This window comes from Sminthopsis crassicaudata, chromosome 2 (assembly GCF_048593235.1).
Source record: "Sminthopsis crassicaudata isolate SCR6 chromosome 2, ASM4859323v1, whole genome shotgun sequence".
NCBI classification, from domain to species: domain Eukaryota; kingdom Metazoa; phylum Chordata; class Mammalia; order Dasyuromorphia; family Dasyuridae; genus Sminthopsis; species Sminthopsis crassicaudata.
In genome coordinates, this window is record NC_133618.1 from 189583654 (window position 1) to 189604368 (window position 20715).

The following is a 20715-nucleotide window of genomic DNA, read 5'->3' on the forward strand; positions in this document are numbered from 1 at the left end:
TTTAAGATAGTTTGAGAATAATTGTGCTCTGGTCTCTTAAACTGTCTTTATTTCTTTGGTTCAACTGAATCCAGTAATTAACTTACAATAGAAATAGTTTCACCTTCTATCCCTGGAAGCTCATCAAGATAAATCTGAGAAATGTTATGTTCTCTCCTTGTGAACTTTTTTCCAAAAAATTGTACATATGCCAGTGACTCCTAAAAAAGTTTATTCTGATATCAAAGTGTACAGTATCCTTTTGTCCCTGAGTAAATGGGGATTTTTTAAAATCAATTTTTAGCCTTGGTTTCCTCAATTGCAAAATGGAGAAGGTGGACTGAGTAATACTCTGAATTTTTCTCAACTCTCAGTTCTCAAATGCTAACTTCATTTTGCAGCATTTAGAGTTCAAAATTAAATGTTCTCATACCAGTTTTGTGTATTAAAAAAACAAAAAATAATACTCAAAAACAGAACAACAAACTTGAAGGGTTTGAATGACTTTAGTGAAATTTTCCAAAATTTTTCAACATACTGATTGAAAAGTTAAGCATTATGCCATGTGCAATGGAGGGATATAATCAGCTACAGAAAATACTTATTTTGATATTTGAAAGATTCATAATTTCATCAATGCTGGTACCAATAGATTTCAGAAAATTGGATTAACTTGGATGAGAAAAAAATACATTATATTTTTAGAAACTTTTAAATGAAATTCATCCTCCTTTTCAATTATTTAAAAAATAGCATTCTGAGGAATCAATAGACTTTTGTAACAAAAATGTTAAGAATCCCTGCCTAATGATTACTTTTCTAGAGTGGTTCTGGCCAAAAATATTCAACAAACTTGGAAGCATTCTCCAAACTTGGCTAATTTGTGCCTGTAACAATAGGTATCTAATCTCATTTGGCCTGTGGTTGAAATCTTTTTAGCTTGGTAGCACCTACTGGCAGAACTTTCAAAAACTCAGGGCCACCCCTCCTAGAATGTGAAAATTTTTAGTGGAGTATGGGACAAATACCTTCTTTTCTGAAACCTGTAAAAGAATTACTAGTGAAATTGTTCTAGTTTCTGAAAGCTACAGAATGTATATAGCAAGACTATCCCCTCACATATAGCATGGGAATGTCATTGTGTGGCTTGAAGGGAGATAAAACAAACATATTTTGCCTTTTCTCCTTCCAACCTTCTCTAAGAAAAAGTAATTTCTACTAAGAAAGGAAGTGGAAGATTCGGGTCAAAAGCTTTGCCAATTTGCTTTCCTCAAAAAGATGAGGTATTGTACTAGAATGACATCTAGATTAATAATCTAGACAAAATGTTTTTTTAGGTTCAGACTAAACTTCTATTCGCAAAACCTCATGTTACATCCATATCTTGACTCCCCTACAATATTTGTTTGTGAATTTCAGCCTCGAGAAAGCTTTAAGAATCTTTTCTTTTTTAATTCTTGTATCTTTAGTACTGATATTTGGGCTTTTCAAATAGTTGGAGCCAACTAAAAGCTTATTGAATAATCCATTTCTTTTATTGAAACCTTTTATAGATTCCCTTCCACAAAGTTTCTTTTGAGGTAACATGTTTTAAGCCTTAACAAGATATTGTAAAAGGAAGATTAAGTTAAAATTGATCAAGCCAAGGACATCTGATGAGTTTATTTTCTTTAAGACCATAAGAGATGGGGTAAGAAGTGGGAAGAACAATACAGTGTGCTTGCTATCCTACCTTCCCTAAATTATACCATACTATATCATACTATATTATATTATGCTATATCATACTCTATTATACTGTATGATTTTACACTATGCTGATTTAATTATGCTATAAATTTGGCTTTACTATACATGTTATATTTTATAATATTTATAACATTCTATTTTGTATAGCTTTGTGAAAGGTAGTATAGCATGTAGTATAAAGTATAACATGGTATAGGGTAGAATTGCATATATGTCCATGTGGACTGTTGCATGTATCCATCTGGTTTATTGCACCTGACCATCTAAATTGGTGTTCATGTCTGTCTGAAATGGTGTACAAGTATAGTTGGATTGTATGCATCTAGCTGGACTCTTATAGAATCTAGAGACTGGATTCATGTATGTATCTATCTAGATTGGTATGTGTGTCTGGATGAAGTTGTTTACACTCTGGCCCAACTCCTGCACATATCCATCTGTATTCCTTTCCATGTCTGGCTGGACTCCTACACATCAGCCTACATGGGGATAATGTTAGGCTTTTCTTAGCAATGTGCCTATGGGTCTTTGGTCCCAGAATCCTATTCTGCCATCCCTCACCTATTTGAGTTTGAGTTTCTTTTTCTATATGATAAAGATGATTCTATTTGACTTCCTAGGCTGTAGCTCTCTCATGAGAGAATGGATGGCAATCAGTCTAGAAGTATAGGATATGCTATAATACTATATGCCATGCTCTATACATGAGCCACCCCACCCCACACATTTTCTTTTCATGTTTGATTTTCTCTGGGATGGCCTGCTATAAAAATTATATTCATTGCCATAATATGATGTCAGAATATGTAGCCCTTTTGATTCCTGATTCCATTTCTCACATTCCAATCAATGAGTCTTTAAGACAGGACAGAAGTATAAATTTTATCCATTATGTTATCCAGCGATATAGATCTCCCGTTGATGAGCAGATTTCTTTGTCCTTTTTTACAGAATAAAATAGTTGGACAATTGCCACTCCTTTGGGACATAGTTGTATTTCTGTGATATATTAAAAACAGTAGTTAAAATGTGTCTCTTAGGATCAATCTTCTAGATCCATTATTTATTGCCATCTGGTCCTAAAGCTGTATTTTTATAACATTTACATTCCTTTCTTTTGATATACCTAATTCACTAATTGGCTGAAATCATAGCTAGGGATTGCAGATGTTTAATGTTGTCTATAATCAATCTAGTATTAAGGATTAGGATAATAGGGCCCTAAAATTGGGGTTGAGTATACTCAGAAAAGTTGGTATTAGTGAGAAAGGTCAGATCAGTTTGATTAACAAAGAATGGAGGATATAGAGTATCCTAGGGGTATCATAGTTGTATTTTATTGCACAAACACACATATATACATGCACATGCATAGGCATATATACATATACGTGTGTGTATGTATATAATATTTTACTTTGCTATGTTTGTATTATATGTTACACAATGTTATAGTCAGCTTAGGTTGTGCAGTAGAAAAGCTATGGATCTAGAATCAGGAAGATTCATATTCCTAAATTCAAATCTGGCCTCAGAAATTAGCTATGTAACCCTAAGTAAATCTCTTAGCCCTCTTTGCCTGAGTTTGCTAATCTATAAAATAAGCTAGAGAAGGAAATGGCAAACTACTCAAATATTTTTGCCAAAAAATCCCCAATGGCTTTACAAAGTGTTACACACTACTGAAATGACTAAGTCACAAAAAAAATGCTATACTATATTACACTCTACTGTGCTATACTATACAGGACTACACTATATATTATACTATACGGTGTTCTACTACACTGCACTATACAATATAATATATGTGCTATGCTACATTACACTAAACATCTTCTATACTATACTATTTGGGAGTGTTGCATGGTACAATAGATAGAGTATTGGTCTTGGAATCAGGAAGATCTGAATTTAAATGTTGCCTAAGATACTTACTGTTTAACCCTGGACAATTCACTTAATCATCATTTGCCTTAGTTGTTCATCTGCAAAATGAAGACACATTTAAGAAGATCACCACTCCAGTATCTTTGTGAAGAAAACTCCACAGACAAGTCCGTGAGGTTCCAAGGAAACAGCCATAATTGAATAATTAAACAACAGAAATACTGTACTATTCCATCTCATCCCATGCCTTGTTTAGTTATGCTATACTATGCCATAGTGGGCTATATATACTATGATAGGTTACGCTAGGATATACTTGATATTCTATTATATATTATACTGTACTTTACTTTGCTACAATTAGCTATGCTAGCCAAACATTTATAGTTAGTCTACAAGACATATATGAGTCCAACCAGATGTGTACACCTGTCTAGTCAGACACTTACATGAATCCAGGTGTATGTTGTTTTGGAATGCAGTTAGATGTCTGTGCTGTAGGCATTTATTTGGGTTTCTTTATATCCTGGTACTGGCTGGCTGCCTTCAAGCTGGCAAGAGTAGTTGTGGGTAATGTTTCTGGCATGAATGCCTGAAGCACATGCCATCCATTTTCTTATGAGAGCTTCACCTTAGCAATAGGCGTCAAATAGGCTCAAATATATTATATGGATATGTGCCAATCCAGCTGGACAGGTACACCAGTACAGGCAGAGGTAAACATCAGTGTAGCTGGACATATATACCAGTCCACCAAGAAATATACACCAGATATCAGAATATATATATATATATATATATATATATATATATATATATATATATATATATATATATATATATATATATATAACTATTTCAGATGGACTTATACATGAATTTAGCTGGATATTTACATAAACTGGATTATAACTAAACCCTCTTGAAGTTTACTTTCCCTGTTATATTCCTCTTTTTACTTTTCTTATTGCTTTTTGTTGAGTAAAATGTATAAAATATGAGTCCCTTGTAGGCATTGATGACATATGATAGGTGCTTGTTAAGTTTTTCTTGACTTAAATGAATGAATGCCTAAGAAATTGATACTATTTTTTTGAAAGAGTTGCAAAGTGCTCTAAGTTCTTGAATTACTTTGCCAGAAGAGATCTTTATATATTTCAGAATTTTTTTGTGGAGTAGAACAATAACCTCAACCAGAAACCATTGGAAACATGTCCTTGCTGTCTCCCTACCGTGATCAGATTAAGGTAGGTGTTTGTGGAGGTAGGGAACTGAATTTCTGAGGGTTTAGCCTACTTGTAGTAAGGAATTGTTATCTTGTCTAATGAAAGTATGGATAATGAATAGAAAAGGCATGTGTTTTACTATTATTTACATGTATTCATTTGTAAGTTTTATAAAGTCTTTATAAGTCTTATAAAGTTATATACAACTATATTTATTGCATATGTACAGAATTCTCTTAACACAGCTTAATGCAACATTATATATTTTTACTGCCTTGTTGCACGGTTGGGAAGCAGCATAGAACAGTCAGAGCTGCAGAGGTTAGATACTGGGGTCAAGAAATACTGTATTCCAGTCTTGCTTTGGACATAATCTAGCTGTGTTACCCACTAGCAAGTCACATAATCCCTCAGTGCCTCAGGAAACTGAGACTATAAATTATAGATGAGTCAGTGATCTTTATCAGTGAAGGAACTATCTTTAACAGGAATTCCTAACACTAATGAAGTAACAGTTTTGCACACCTCCTATTCTACATACACCTACATACACCCTTCCCTCGATCAGACTTTTACCTAATATTGAACATCTTTCCTCTTTAAACCTCCAAATCTGTTTCATTCAAACATGTATTCATAAGTACTCAGGATAAAAAGCTTTATTCTTTTGAATGTAATGCACTGTTTCTCATCAATTATAACTTACCTCAAAAGCAAGCTAGTACAGGCCATTTACCTGGCATTTTTCTTTTCTTGCCACAAATAAATAGCTTCATAGCAGGGCAAGAATTTTTAGCATCAACGAGAACTTTCAATGATCCTTTAAAACTTTTGTCTGAGACTACCAGCAGAAGTTGACCTTGATTTTCAATTGTAGTAAAACATTCATAAAGTTTTGACTGATGGCCCTGATATTCAGGTTAGTTCAATAAAAGATTCACCAACATGAGGTAATTTAACTTCTTCAGGGCCCTGGGGCCTCATCTGCAGCTATGAGAGAAACAATTTATCAAATAATAACTTTGGTAAGCACTGAATTTTTTAATAGAACTTTGCTTATCTTGGAGCATTCATCATAAGATAAGGCTTCACATGATATAACAGATAAAAATATACTCAACTGTTATTTATCATTTTACTATGTAAAACATGAAAGTGCTATGTGGCTTTCAATATGCAAGAATAGATATCAGATTATCCACTGAAGTAGAGACATCTCCCATGTCCTCCTCATGCTGTCTTCTAAGATGACCTTATATCTTCTAAGGCTTTGGAGTCAAACTCAAATTGAAATCAGTTCTTGAGGGGACTGAATGTAAATCAACACATGCTATGTTCACTTTTTTTCCTTTTTCTTCTGCTATTTTTCTCTAATTTTTTTTTCCTTTTGTTCTGATTTTTCTTTCCCAACTTGATTTATAAGGAAACATGCAAAAAATAATGAAGGTACATGTATAACAAAAAAATGGCTTTATAAATTTAACTTGGAAAAAATAAAAATTATAAAAAAAAGAAATCAATTCCTGAGGCTGCATATTGAATTCTTGTTAAGGACCATGCCTAGGTGAAGGGGCAGGTCAATTCTCCAAGAGCCTCCACAGCTGTGAATCATAAACTTGAAGGAGTTGCAAAGCAGCCTTCACAGATGTTCCTTGTGGATTGGGAATGAAATAAATTGGAGGCAAGAGGGAAGAGGAGAGAGGTCTGACAATGCAACTGCTTCTCAGTTGAGAATTCAGAGAACAACAACTGCCTCTCAGTCTTCTTGTGTCATCATCTTCCTCTCACATAAAGAAATCCATTCTACAGATCTGGATTATATCTCCAGAAGCCACTGCTGTATCACAACAACTTCTAAAGCCATAAATTAACATTATTTATGTTTTATTGTGTCTTTATTTTATTATTTGTCAATTGGGGATAAAAATTTTAGAAATAATAACTCATAAAACTATCGATTGTGTCACATAGAAGTTCCACCATAAATTAGTAGAAGGAGTACCTGCAAAAACAGAATTTTAGATCTTATCATAACTTGTGGCTCAGCACCCACATTGTTAGGTATGCATATATATGCTCATATCTTAGTCTCCAAAAGCATAAGCAAAAGAACCTTTATATCCCACTCAAGTACTCAAAATAGTCAGACCCACTCAAATTCCATATATATGCATATAGGGTACAGGACAATCTTATTGTACCCCATACAAAATGAAAAAAAAAATGTTAGAAAAGGATTCATAGGTGCTCACATAGAACCCAGCTTCTTAAATGGGTCATAATCCCATAGCAGTGGTCCTCAAATTTTTTAAATAGGGGGCCAGTTCACTGTCTCTCAGACTATTGGCTGAGCGGACTATATTAAAAACAAAAGCTCACACTCTGTCTTCTGTCTCCGCCCCTCAGCCCATTTGCTATAACCCCAGTGGGCTGCATAAACGTCCTCACCAGGCTGCATCTGGCAAACCACTCCAATATCTTTGCCAAGAAAACCCCAAAAGAGACACATTCATGAAAATGAATGATAATGAAATTATCATATCATGAAATAATGAAATATTTCATGATATGAGAATGATATGAAATGTGATTTCATATCATTCTCATAGCATGTCAAAATGAATGATTGAATAACAACAATGCATCCACATTGGTCCCTTAAGGGCAAATACCATTTTTCCTCTTTTTTTTTTTTTTTTTTTTTTTTTTTTTTTAAATTGAGGCAATTCTCTTCCCTGTCCAATGAGTTTGCAGTTTCTATAGGGACAGAATTGTTCCTTCATACTCATAGCACTATCTGCAATTTGGATCCTCCTCAGGAGAAAAACAAAGTTGGGATTGCTAAGCTCCATCTTTCTGACATTCTTGTACCGTAATTTCAGTCTGGTTAATTCTGCATTCCATATATCTAAATTCAGTCCCTAAGATTTATAACGCCTCCATTTTGAATGGGATTCTAAATCATTTTGACATGCTATAAGAATGAAAGAATTTAGTACTTGGGGACTCACCTGAGTCTGAGGAGAATTGTACTGATTATTTATATATTATTGTGAATTCTTTATGTGTCTTTTACATTTTTTCTGTGGTGAGTTGAAGATTGCTCTGAACCCCATTAATGACTGAGCACTTGCACTGGGTTAGAGAACCATTTACCCTTTTCTGTGGGAGTTCTAGACATGAGTTATAGTGACAGATTTTCTAGAGGGACCTCTGGCAGAAGTATAAAATTCCAGAGTTGTTGATTTGAAATTTACACTTAAGATTGAACCTAGTCCATGTAAGTGTAGAACTTGGGGACATTGAGTTGTAAATTACATTTTAGAGATTAATACCAATTATTGAAAGTTAGTGGAGATTTTTTTTTCAGGTATGGGTTGTAATAAATATTTGTTGAGGTTCTTTTCATCTCTGAAATCTGCTGAGGTTCTTTTTATCTCTGAAATTTTTGTGAGCCTATGAAAATATTCACAGCAATATTTTGTAATAGCAATTCAGTTTTGGAGAGAGCCACCTATAGCCATGGTTTTGAGAAATGGCAGTTTCTTCCTATGAGGACAAAACTATTAAGGGATTTTCCCTAGTTTAATGCTAGGTATATGATGGGATCTACCTTACTAGGAGCATTAAAGTTGTAGATTTTTACTCCTAAACTCATTTTTTTTTAATTTTTTACTTTTTTTTTTTTATGGGGATGAAGTAGTATACCAGTTGATCATTCTTGTTGAGAATAGAAGCTGATAGCTGAATCTTTCTCCATTTCCAGTGGTGTCTTACTTGTCATTAGCCAATAGGGACAATAGCATCAGGAAGTCACAATCAAGTAGTGGCCATGAGACCAGCTAGTCTCACACCAGGTGAGACTAGTAGGGTACAGATCCTGTGAAGGCAATTTGACAGTAACAATAGAAGATATTCTGTAATCCTACAATATTAGGGACTCAGTTCATCCCTATTCAAATGTTCCCTAGCCTCCCATGCTCTCTATATGTATGCCCTTCCATGTAGAGGGCTCGTTATGAATTTTGCCTGAGAATTTCCACTCTTCTCAAGGGTGATATGTGTTATGAAAGAGTATATCTCAGAAGTACTCAAGAGTAGCCAAAACATGATTAATATGTAACTGGGAAATAAAAATAGAAATACCATCTCTTAACATTTATATTGTACTTACTATAAGCCAGAACTGTGCTAAGCACTTTACAATTATCTCATTTGATTCTCATAACAATTTTGGAAGGTAGATGCTGCTATATTGTACCCTTCTTAAGCATAAGTAAACTGAGTCAAAACAGAGACTGAATTATTTTCACAGGGTGACACAGCTAGGCACTGTCTGAGGCCACATTTAAACTCAGGTCTTCCTTAACTCCTAATATGCTATCCACTGTGCTACTTTAATAAAACATAATAAGACACAAATGTTAATCTTTCTTTTTCTAAGTCAACATGTGGCTGCAGGTATTCTTTCTTATTTGAATTTCATACCACTGTACCGCCTTTAAGTGTAGGAAGCAAATGTTTTATTAACTCTTTCTTATTATGTTATTTCAGTAATGATTTACACAAAGTGTATTTACTGGCTGATTGCATAACACATTGGTTGAATCTGAATCATCTGTAGTCCATCACCTTTATGTTGAAGTAGGATAAAATTATGGTTTTTATATTCCCATTACTTTGCATATTATATGTTTATTGAATTGAATTACACTGCAGTACTGCAGTGCTCCAGGTCACATAACTGGTTATTGGTAGATTTGGAACTAGAATCTACCTGTTCCATTTCAATGGTTTTCTGTTCCACTCTACAGCTTCCCATATGTTCTATGTGTGAGAAAAATACTCTATAATCTTTAAATACTGTATAAATGTGAATTGTTATTATTATGAACATATTGTTTCCTAATCATAATATAAAGATGATGTTGTTTTGTAAAATGAAGCAAATCAATTGTGATATTTACCTATGTCTAGTCAAATAGCCTCACATCCTCACACTCTGATGGCTGTGATTTATTTTCTATTCTATGATTTATTAGCTTAAGGATAAGAGAAAGTTAGGACAACTTGACAATCCATCTTACTAAAGTCAATGTTCTTCATTAGATTACAGCTTCCTTAATTTAACTGATTTCAATCTGTGGGTATTTTTACCTCTCCCACTCTCTCTGGCTCTCCTCTCCCCCTTTCAATTTGTTCCATGCTGATGTTCAGGCAAGGAAATTCTTCTCTGTGTCTCTCACTCTTTCGTATAGCAAATCCACAAGCAGTATCTAAGTTTTAAAAAGAGTAGACACACCCCAAATAAGAGACAGCACATTCCTTTCTGACTCTTTAAATGTAGAATTGTATGATTGAGAACATGATTCAATGTGAATATAGAAGAGAACTGTCATAACTTTGACACCAGTTATGTGATTGGACAAATCATTTTAACTTTTCTGAACTTAGATTTTCCCCAGCCTTCACCCCACCTTTGTGGTGGGATGATCCTAGTATTGCTCACTTATCGGTGTTTCTTGGAGGTTAGCTTATATAAATGTGAACTATCATTGGTAATTAGATATAAAGTTCTTGCATTTCTTACATTCAAAATGATTTCTAGATGATCAAAGTGATGGAACCATAAAAATTTTAAAGAAAAGCCAATTCCATTCAGTAAATATTTGTTAAGTGATCACTAAGCACTAGACTAGAGGATATAAAGTTAGCTGAGAAGGAGTTCCTGTCATAGTTCTCTATAAGAGAAGCAATCTTGATTGTGAGAGAGTGTAAACTACAAAGTACAGGGTATCTAGCAAGCCCCAGTTTATGTTTCAAATCTGACCAGTCCATGTATCCATGGGGAGACATCTTGACATATTCTCTGCTATAATATGCAGTTATCAAGAATAATTACTTAAAATAGGAAACTGCTAAGGGATATAATTTCCCCCTTTTCTTTTTACCTACAGAAAGGTCCTTTGCGGATTGGGCCTGCCATGCTTCCTGTCTCTTATGTTGATTTCTCAAGTAGGAGCTTTACAGAGTCCCATGTTCTCTGTATTCCCATTATGAGACAATTTCTAAGGGTCCTTGCCCTATATGTTTTATTTTCCCATATTTCAATTGAATTTGTCTTAAAGAATTGATTTAAGGGCATAATTTGTAATGATTCCTAGATTCAAAAATTGCCAGTTGTGGCTCTGAGTTGAAGAAATTTGAGATAGATTTGAGAAGAGAAGACTGAGAGTTTATATGATAAAACTCTTCACCTATTTGGAAAGTTTTCATGAGCAAAGAGACTCCATTTTGTTGTTTGGTTTCAGAAGTCAGGTCTAGGAGCAATAGTTTGAAAGTTAAGAGAAGCAGAATTATGCTCAATATAAGGCCAATTTTTTAATAATTAGAATTATCCAAAGATTAAATAGACTTTTTACTTTTGAATTCAAATATTTAATTAGGGTCACTATATTTCAGCTGAATTATGGGTTAAGTAGTTTGGTTTGGGAACTTAGTCACATGTACAACATTGTGCTACAAGGGAAATTTATTTTAAACCCAAATACTTGACTAATAAATGATACAACACACACACATACACACACACACACACACACACATATATATATATGCAAATATATAGGTATGTGTTTATGTGTATGTAAGAATTATGAAATAATTTCTCCTTTGACGTTTTTTCAAGAGGCATGTCTGTAGTTAGGGGTAAACAATATTTTTCTATTTATGACCATAGGTAAGATTTTTCTCTCAACTTTAATGTCAGGATTGGAACAATTTTAACCATGCTGAAATCAATTCCATTTGGAGTATGCATGGCTAACTATAGAGATGCCATTCCCCTTGACCTAACTGGGCCTTTAAAAATGTACTAATTATTTCATACACAATAAAGCAATTATCCATTTGGCATATGATTTGCTGATGCTATTAGGCTGGACTGGATGCAAATAGTGCAGTTTGGTTCTGATTGGCTGGGATGCTGAATTTTGCGGGGCTCTTAATCAGTTTTACATTATCATGGAAAGAATCAGTTCCTGCATTTCCAGCAGAGAGGACAGCAAAGGAATTTTGATTATGTAACATTCAACTGATCGATCACAGCATAATCAGATTGGAAAGGAATGTAGATGGCCTCTCATTTGTCCCAGCCTCCTCTGAGGATTACAGAGAGGGCATCCAGAGTGATGGGTTCCTGTTGTATAATGCTGTCAAAAAAGACTTCATGACCTTTCTCAGGGACTGAGCCTTAGGCAAAAAAATGTAAATTAGGGCAAGTCCAATTTTGGCATGGGTCATTCATCCACATGGGCATGAAACCATTTATTTATTCAGCTATGTATTCAATAAAGTTTATTAAGTGCTTACTGTGTGTAGATCCCTTTGCTAAGAGGCATACAGTTTAGAGATCTCTGAAAATAGGGGGAATAAGATACAAATAAGGATTAATTGTTATATACAATTTGACATAATAAGTATTTGCAAACTAAAATGTGTAGTAAGGAGCACAATAAAATGTTTTGTGAAGTTTTTTTTCCCCTCCCCATATATCCTATTTGTTTCTCCTCTTTTGCTTCTACTTGTGTCAATATAATAGGAAGAATGGTGAAGGGGGAGGTGGAAGAAGGAACTGTGGTTACTTGCAGAGAAAAAATTCCCTTAGGAGATTCTTTATAGCAAGGAATTGTGGGAACATCTGATGCACTGAAAACATTGCATGACCATTATTACCAGAGTATATAGGAGAAAAAGATAGTGAGAATGAAGCAAGAGAATTTGAAACCACTGGCCTGCACCCAGTGGTATCCAAGATCATAGTGATAATGATTGACAGGGACAGTTTGGTATCTTAAAGGAACATATATTGAGCTTAGGTCTGATTCCTGCCCTTTAAGATTATCTCCCATTTACACTGTATATATCTTCTTCGTACAAAGTTGCTTCCATATTGTCTCTTCCATTAGAATATGAGGTTTTTTGAGGGCAGGGAGTATGTATTTCTTTGTATCTCCAGAGTTTAGAACAGTACCTGATACATAATAGGCTCTTAATAAATGTTTCTTGATTCACTGCTGTGGGTGAATAATTACAATGTATTTCATAACAAGCAAGGTACTCCAAAATCACAAAATAAAGTACTAATACATAATTTATTAGAGGTAGTATCGTATGGTGAACAAAGTACTGGATTTGGGAGTCAAAAAGACATATCTTTGAAACTTACTTCGAATACTTAATAGTTGTGTCTTTCTGGGTAAGTCATGTAACCTCCCAGGGATTCAATTTTCTCATCTATAAGATGAGAGCCATATTTTAATAATTACAAGATCTCTTCCAGCTCTGTGTAAGTCTAGAGTTCAAGTCTGTTGTGTTCTAGAACTAATGCACAGAATACCTTAGGACTACAGCCTGTAGCTATGAGCTGACATAGGCAAGAGCCCTCCATCTCTGTATGGCATTAATTGAGATAGAAATCATCCAAGGATCAATTGCTAGGTATAGTTATAACCATCAATGATGCTTAGATATGATAAAAAAAACAGTTTATTGATTTGAGAGCATAGACTCACCATATTAAAACAACAACAACAATAACCCGAGAGTCCTGAAAAGTAAGTAAGTATTTTTTGTAGCATCATATAGCTTTTGGTTACTTAGGCATGATGGGCATAAGAGAATTCTACAGAAAGCAGAAGGGAAAGATAATGATTTACACATCAAAGAACAATGTCAGAAGGGAAGTTCTGTGTCAAGTTAAAAAGGAATTGTGAAGTCATGTCCCATTCTCTGTGATCCTATTTGGGGTTTTGTTGGCAGAGATAATAATTGGCCATCTTCTTCTCCAGCTCATTTTACATATAAGGAACTGAGGCAAAAAGGGTTAAGTGACTTACCCAGAGTCACACATATAGTGTCTCAGGTCACATTTGAATTCAGATTTTCCTGACTCCTAGGTCTATTGTGCCATCCATTGCACCACCAAGCTAGTTCTGGATACTGGTTGGTAAATACAACATAAATGGAATTTACATACTAACCATTCAACATTGGAACTACAACTGGAGTCTGTAGACTATAGCTTTGTGACCTATACAACTTGAGTAAAAATGAAAGATCTGATGCTTAAATCATCATTCCTAGAGAAAGAAATGCAAGGTAGCATGTATCAGAATAAATATTAAGGTATAATAATAAGAATAATAACAGCATTCATCTAGTGCTTTCGGGTTTGCAAGACCTTTAACAAATACTATTTTAAATTTATTCTTATGACTCTGAGAGGTAGATGTTATTCTTATCATTACTTCACAGATGAGGAAACTGATGAGACAGGAAGAGGTAAAATAATGTGTATATGTGTATAGGGTTATACATTTAGTACATTTTAGTAAACAAATTTGAACTCAGTTCTTCTCACTGTGCCTATGTTGCACTTCATAGTTACATGGTACTTTAGAATTGGGTTTTATTTATTATCATTTATATTTATTATATAGAAATATATAATATTTTTCTATATATTTATTATTATTATTATTAGGATTATATTATCATTATTCCCATTTTACTGATGAAGGAAATAATTTCATAGGTTTAAAAGGATCTGCCCAAATTCAGATTCAAGCTCAAATTTTTTGATTATTAATTCACAACTCATTACAATTATACTATACTCCTAAATAACTCCATAACACCTTGGCTATCCCGAGCTTTTACTGATGTTTGCTATTTCTGGGCCTCCACATAATCTGAGACTTTCTTGTTCCATTGTATGATGAAAATTTATCTATTCTCTTTTTTAAAAATAATCCAGTCAACCAATCCCCATGGAGCTATTTATTACTAATGATGACTCCTCCCAAATTGGTATTTTAAAACAGAAATATTTTAAATCAGCTCAATGAATTTCTAATATAGGAATTTCTATAGTATGCCAAGCATGTGAAGTAAATGTTTTTAGTCATGTGAGTTTTTCTGGTGCCCTGCAAATCATACCACATTGATCACTACATTGAAATGAGGAATAGTTTATAGTTTGGTTTGTCTGGCATACAAACTACATGAATGGAGAACAGTATGAAATAAGACTGAAAAAGGAGGTCAGAGGCAGAAAGTGGAGGTTATTTTTTTAAATAGTATTTTATTTTTCCAAATACATACAAAGATAGTATTTTTTTTTTTTAATTTATTTTTATTTTATTTTATAATTATAACATTTTTTGACAGTACATATGCATGGGTAATTTTTTACAACATTATCCCTTGCACTTACTTCTATTCAGATTTTTTCCCTTCCTCCCCCAAACCCCTCCCCCAGATGGCAAGCAGTCTTATATATGTTAAATATATTACAGTATAATTTAGATACAATATATGTGTGTAGAACCGAATTTTTTGTTGCACAGGAAGAATTGGATTCAGAAGGTAAAAATAACAGTTTACATTCATTTCCCATTGTTCCTTTTCTGGATGTAGCTGGTTCTTTCCATCATTAATCAATTGGAATTGGATTAGCTCTTCTCTATGTTGAAGAAATCCACTTCCATCAGCATACATCCTCGTACAGTATCATTGTTGAAGTGTATAATGATCTTCTGGTTCTGCTCGTTTCACTCCCCATCAGTTGATGTAAGTCTCTCCAAGCCTCTCTATATTTCTCCTGTTGGTCATTTCTTATAGAACAATAATATTCCATAACATTCATATACCATAGTTTACCCAACCATTCTCCAATTGATGGACATCCATTCATCTTCCAGCTTCTAGCCACTATGAAAAGGGCTGCCACAAACATTTTGGCACATACAGGACCCTTTCCCTTCTCTAGTAGTTCCTTGGGGTATAAGCCCAGTAGTAGTATGGCTGGGTCAAAGGGTATGCACATTTTGATAACTTTTTGGGCATAATTCCAGATTGCTTTCCAGAATGGTTGGATTCTTTCACAACTCCACCAACAATGCATCAGTGTCCCAGTTTTCCCACAGCCCCTCCAACATTCATCGTTATTTGTTCCTGTCATCTTAGCCAATCTGACAGGTGTGTAATGATACCTCAGAGTTGTCTTAATTTGCATTTCTCTAATCAATAGTGATTTGGAACACTCTTTCATATGAGTGGAAATAGTTTTAATTTCATCATCTGAAAATTGTCTGTTCATATCCTTTGACCATTTATCAATTGGAGAATGGCTTGATTTCTTATAGATTAAAGTCAATTCTCTCATACAAAGATAGTTTTAAACATTCACCCTTGAATAACCTTATATTCCAATTTTTTTTCTCTCTCCCTCCTTCTACCTGCCCAAGACAGCAAGCAGTATGATACAGATTAAACATGGGTGTTCTTCTAAACATATTTCCATTTTCATCATTCTGTGCAAGAAAAATTAAATCAGAAGGGGAAAAACACAAGAAAGAAGAAAAAAAGGCAAACAACAATGAGAAGATGAAAATACTATAACTTTATCCACCTTCAGTTTCCAAAGTTCTCTTTCTGGATGAGGATGGCATTTTCCATCACAAGTCTATTGGAACTGCTTTGAATCACTCTGTTGTTGAAAAGAGCCAAGTTATAATAGAGGATCTTTAAGGAACAGGTTAAATAATTTATATTTTTTGCTATGAACTATGGGGAAGCATTGAATAAATTTGAGCGGAGAAGTGATACAGTTGGTACAATGCCTTAGGAAAACTGATTTGTAAGATGGATTGGAGAAGAAAAATATGGAGATCAATTAGTAGGGTATAAGAAAAATATACATAGTGGTAGTGAGGGAGATAGTGAGGTAATGACAGTGAGACATATTGCAGAAATAGATTTTACTGGGTTAAGCAATTGATTGGTTGTGGAGTGTAAGGATAAAGAAAAGGTCAAAGGTGATTTTGAGGTTTTAAACATGAGTGGCTGAGACTCGTGGTGCTGTCAACAGAAAAAGAAAAGCTAGTATAAGGGTCAAGATTAAAGATGAACAACTTCTTTTCTAGCTAATTAATCCTGAAACTTTTAACCTGCCTTTGCACTGTTATTCTTTCACCAGATTACCTCTTTTCTACAGTCAGCCTTTGCCTTTCATACAGTTCATAGTTTTATAGAATTTCAAGGATAGGCAAGATTTTTATGGACAACTAGTTTAAAGATGGTTATCCTCCTATTGCTTGAAGACTTTGATATAGCCAGAATTATTAGGATTTTTTTCCTCATATAAAAGCTAAATTTGCCTCTTTTCAAAGTGCTGGACTTAGTCTCAGGAAGAGTCACTTAATGAGTGCAAATCTGCTTAGAGTTTAGAAAAATTGTTATTTTCTATTGCTTTAATAATCAATTAGGATTGGGTTTTTTCCCTTTTATTTTCTTATTCAGGGACTAGCCAGTCAGTCAGTCTCTGAAGAATATTGCTGATAGATGAGATTGCCTAAATCCTTCAGGTACATGATCTGTGGTCTTAGATGGGAACCCACTCAACTAGAAGATTTGACAAATAGAATTTAATCTAGATGAATTCTTGTAATTAGGAACTAAGTCTATGCCTTTTTAGACAATTTAGGAAGGACAAAACTAATCAGAGTGGTCTGGGTAGAAATGGATTCCTTTGTCCAGATTGCTGCAGGCAATCTTGATCTCATGATCAAGTCAAATTCTCAATAGGAGGAACAGAAGATTTTAAGTCCACCTCCTCAGTAATATATCTACCTACTCATTAATTGTTCACCAACCAGGGTTGATTTTTATCTTTCAGGGACACCTCCTTTTCCAGCAGTATTTAACATTCAGGGATCTTCAAGGTTTTGTCTTTGGTTTCTGAGGGAGATTGCTGATTATCAATTTATTGATTATTTGTTAGCTCCATTAATAAATCAATTATTAATTATCCAGAAAATCTTTCTCTCTGACTTTTCATCTAGGGCTTCAGAAAAGTTTACAAGGGCCTATAATCAAAATCTTATTAAAAAAAAGAAAATAATATCTTAAATTATATAATCAATGTGACTTTTCAATGCTTAAAAAAGATATAGTTATGATATACATAGCAACAGTTCAACAGTTTCTCATGTTTAAATACTTCATACTTTTGGACACAAATTGAATGGCTGAACAACAACAAAAATGAAGGATGGATTAGATGAGAAGAAAGTGAGACCACCCAGTGGGTTGTGGCAAGTGTGAGGCAATGAGAGTCTGTACAAGGATGATAGCCTTATCAGTGGAGAGAAGGGAATATCTGAGAAATGTTATGAAGGTACAATTAACAAGATAGATTAAATATGTGATGGAATGAGAGAGTGAGGAGCTGAGGATGACTTCTATGTTGTGAGTGGTTTGGGTGAATGGTGGCCCCCTTGACAGTAACATGGAGTTGAAAAGAGATGAGATTTTAGGGAGAAAGACAATGACTTTGTTTTTAAATGTGTTAAATTTGACATCACATTTAATGTTTATAATGTTTATAAATGTTATAATGTTTATAAAACATCCATGCCTACTAGACTATTTGGAGATGCCAGGCTGGAGACCAGAAGAGAGGTTAGGGCTTGATTAAGTAGCAAAGAGGAAGAAGTGATTTGCTTAATATCACATTACTACTAAGTGGCAGAACCAGGATTAAAGAGCACATGGACTTTTAATCCAGCATTCTTTCCACCATAGCTCACTATCTTTCCAAACCAACAGTATGTGTATCTATATATACAGTTATGATGACATACTTCTATAGCACTTAAGACTTAAAAAAGTACTTTAGTCACAACAAATCCATGAGGTAGGTAATGAAAACAGTGACCAGATGAGGACCCTGAGGCTCATAGAGAGAAAATAACTTCACAACACATGTGCTGTAGAACTAGAAGAAATTATAGAATGTATATTCCTCTGCTGCCAGGTAGGACAATGTGTAGAGAACTCCATTTGAAGTTAGGAAGACTTGAATTTGAATCCTGTGTCAGTTACTAAATAGATGTGGGGCCCTATAACCTCTCTCAAACTTAGTTTTATCATCTGTAAAATGGAGATAATAATAGTTGCAACATCTGAAGGTTGTTGTGAAGATCAAGTGAAATAATTTATGTAAAGATCTTTGTAAACCTTGAGATATTATATAAATGCTAGATATTATTATTATAACTCTTCATTTAATAGATCAGGAAACTGAAACCTTAAAGAGATGACTTATCCAAGGTAATGGAGCCAGTAGGTAGTAAAACTGAGATTTCAGACTTGATCTGATTCCAAACCCAATGCTCTTTTCACTATATCAAGCTGTTCATCATAGGGTCATGTAGTTTGTAAGGGCCTTGGCCCAGTTTTTCTTATTCTAAATCTGTTGATCTCTTAAGTACACCCCAATAGCCTAAACAATTGTATGAAAGTAACCCTGAGGGAAATTTTCCCATAGCAAATTGTATACATTCCTCTGAACTCTTAATTTTGAATCATTTAAGTTGGTAGGTTGCTAGAGAAACAGTCTAGATTTTAAAAATGAAAGCCATTTAATTCTGCATGTTCTAATAATTGAAAACAATTTACTACCAACAAAAATAATAGCACTCTATATTAATCAATTAACAAGAATTTATTAAGTTCCTATTATATGCCAAGCACTGGGATTACAAATTCAAAGAGACAATCTCTGCCCTCAAGAAGTTTACATTTTAGGGGGCAGCTAGGTGGCACAGTGGATAGAGCACCAGCCCTGAATTCAGGAGGACTTAACACTTCCTAGCTGTGTGACCCTGGGCAAGTCACTTAACCTCCTCAGAAAAAAAGAAAAGAAAAAAAAAAAAAAGAAGTTTACATTTTACTAATGGTAGTGATCCTTAATCTTTTTTGAGTCATTAATTCCTAGTGAATCACCTAGATCCTTTTTCACCATAATACTTTAAATGTATAAAATAATACAATATGATTACAAAAGAAACCAATTATATTTCTATGGCTACTAATAATATCTAATATTTATATATTCCTTTGAAGTTTACAAAAATATTTTTAACCCTCAGGACCTATCCTGGGAAATAGATGCTATAATTACTTCCATTTTATGCAAGACAAAATCAAGATACTGAATAGTTAAGTAACTTACTCAGGGTCACATAGCTAATGTGTCTGATGTCATATGTGAACTCAACTTCTAACTCATATGCTCTATCCATAGTGCCACCTAGCTGCCACTACTAACTAAATACAGTTTTCTGAATATTTTTTTAAAAACAAATTCATAGGTCCCAGCTTGAGAAGCCCCTATTGGAGGAGATAATGTTATACATATAAGAATATGCAAAATGCCTGCTAAATAAATGTAAGGTAATTTCTAGAGGCTTTAATAAATGCTCACTGTAAAATGAAAGCACTGGACTAGATGGCCTTGGAAGCTCCTGTCAATTGTAAAATAAACAAAACTATTTAGCAGAAAAAATTCCCCAGACAACTTGTCCTACAATTCTAATGACAGTCTTGTATGAAGAGGGGTATACATATGCACACACACATATCACACCTCCTCCACACAATATATACCTCTACCCCATTGTTGCCCCTTCCCCTCCCCCCCCCCTTCTCCATACATATAGCCTTCTGGTATCTACTAAGCCAGGAGAATGTTTTGCTTCTTTATCTCTAGTAGGAGGAGAACCTTCATCATTGGGTAAAATCCACCGGGCAGCCAACCTATCCAGAAAGATAGGATCAAAGTTGGTCTCTCTGATTATGTCTTATTGACCCTAAATGGAACCCATTACCTAAAGGTTTCCTAACCAGTCAACTTCAAGTGACCACACAGAGAAACATTACAAAGGAAGGAGCTATAACTCTGTCACACCTTACCTCACCTGATCTGACCTGTGGAAACAATTAATTCTTCCTGGGCCATTGAACC